Here is a 2,512-nt window from a genome sequence, read left to right on the forward strand (position 1 = left end):
TTTTTTGTCCTCTGGCACTTTAAAGATGTTATTCTACTTTCTTTTGTTTCTATGGTTTCTAATAAGAAGACATGGGTCAGGACAAGAGGAAGAGAGAAACAAAAACTGGGAAAACAACATGGTAGACCTAAAACTTGTCATATCAGTAATGACAAAAACCTATATGAATCAACACTCTAATGAAGGGCAGAGATTGGGTGACTTGGTTTAAAAAAACACGGAACCCAACCATATGCTGTTTTCAGACATGCACTTTGTTTGTTTGTTTGTTTGTTTAATTTAACTTTTATTTTTAGTTAAGGGGCACATGTGCAGGTTTGTTATATAGGTAAACTTGTGTCATGGGGTTTTGTTGTACAGATTATTTCTATACCCATTAGTACCCACCCAAGTATTAAGCCTTAGTACCCATTAGCTATTTTTCCTGATCCTCTCCCTCCTCCCACCCTCCACCCTCAAGTGGACCCTAGTGTGTGTTGTTCCCCTCTACGTGCCCATGTATTCTCATCATTTAGCTCCCACTTATGAGTGAGAACATGTGATATATAGTTGTCTCTTCCTGCGTTAGTTTGCTAAGAATAATGGCCTCTAACTCCATCCATGTTCCTGCAAAGGACATAATCTCATTCTTTTTGTGGCTGTATAGTATTCTACAGAGTATATGTGTCACATTTTCTTTATCCAGTCTACCATTGATGGGCATTTAGGTTGATTCCAGGTCTTTGCTATTGTGAATAGTGCTTCAATAAACATATGTGTGCATGTAAGACATGCACTTTCTTTTTTTATTTAACTTATTTTATTTTACTTTAAGTTCCAGGATACATGTGCAGAATGTGCAGGTTTGTTACATACGTGTAGTCTGCCATGGTGGTTTGCTGCACCCATTCACCGTCCTCTAAATTCCCTCCTCTCACCCCTGACTCCCCAACAGGCCTTGGTGTGTGTTGTTCCTCTCACTGTGTCCATGTGTTCTCATTGTTCACCTCCCACTTAGGAGTGAGAAAATGTGGTGTTAGGTTTTCTGTTCCCATGTTACTTTGCTGAGGATGATGACTTCCAGCTTTATCCATGTTTTTGCAAAGGACATGAACTCATTCCTGTTTATGGCTGTGTAGTATTCCATGGTGTATATCTACCACATTTTCTTTACCCAGACTATCAGTGATGGGCATGTGGGTTGGTTCCATGTCTTTGCTATTGAAAATAGTGCTTCAATAAACATACATGTGCAAGTGTCATTAGAGTAGAATGATTCATATTCCTTTGGGTGTATACCCAGTAATGGGATTGCTGGATCAAATAGTATTTCTGGTTCTAGATCTTTGAGGAATGGTCACACCATCCTCCACGATGGTTGAACTATTTTACATTTCCACCAACAGTGGAAAAGCATTCCTATTTCTCCACAGTCTCGACAGCATCTATTGTTTCTTCACTTTTAAATAATTGCCATTCTGACTGGCAGGAGATAGTACATCATTGTGGTTTTGATTTGCTTTTCTCTAATGATCATTGATATTGAGCTTTCTTTAATATGTTTCTTCTGAGAAGCGTCTGTTCATATCCTTTGCCAATTTTAGATGGGGCTGGTTTTTTTTTTTTCTTGTAAATTTGTTTAAGTTCCTTGTAAACAAACATGTGAGCTCTCATCATTCTTGTTTAAACACCTAACAGGCATCCTAACCAGTGCAACATGGCAAGAAAATGAAATGAGACCAATAGAAGGACAGGGCATGGTGGCTCATGCCTATAATCCCTGCATTTTGGGAGGCTGAGGTGGCAGGATCACTTGAATTCAGGAGTTGGAGACCAGCCTGATAGTGAGACCTCATGTCTACCAAATAAAAATAATTTTAAAAGAAAAAAGATCAATAGATAGGAAACGAAGAAACAAAAGTCTTTCTTTGTCACCAGCTTCATTGCATAGGTAGAAAACGCTAGGAGATTCTGAAAAAGTCTCTAGAATTAATCATTGAATTTGCAAAATAGTTCATAAAATATATGTAATAAGTCACTTAGATGAACATGAAAACATAGTAAACAATACTAGTCATCTAAGAAGTGCAAGTTAAAACCACAATGAGAAGCCATCACACATCACCTAGAATAGGTAAAGTTAAAAAGATATTTGATAAGTCTAAATACTGTCAAGAATATGGAAAAAATAGGAATGTCTGATATTGCCGGTAGGAATGCAAAAAATGTGGCAGTCAACTCGTAAAGCGGTATGGCAACTTCTTATACAGTTACCCATCCATTACCACATGACTCAGCAATTCCACAAATATGTATTTATGCAAAAGACATAAAAATGTAAGGCCACAATTGTAAGCAGTTATTTCTTTTTTTTTTTTTTTTTTTTTTTTGATGGAGTCTCATTCTGTCACCCAGATGGGAGTGCAGTGGCACTATCTTGAATCAAATATGTACAAATGAAAACAGCAATAGGGTACTTTGTTCTGCCTATGTGGACGGGAATATTTTTTGAAAATTTTAAAGATTTTTTTTT

Source organism: Mandrillus leucophaeus, unplaced genomic scaffold, assembly GCF_000951045.1.
Source record: "Mandrillus leucophaeus isolate KB7577 unplaced genomic scaffold, Mleu.le_1.0 Scaffold1387, whole genome shotgun sequence".
Taxonomy (NCBI): Eukaryota; Metazoa; Chordata; class Mammalia; order Primates; family Cercopithecidae; genus Mandrillus; species Mandrillus leucophaeus.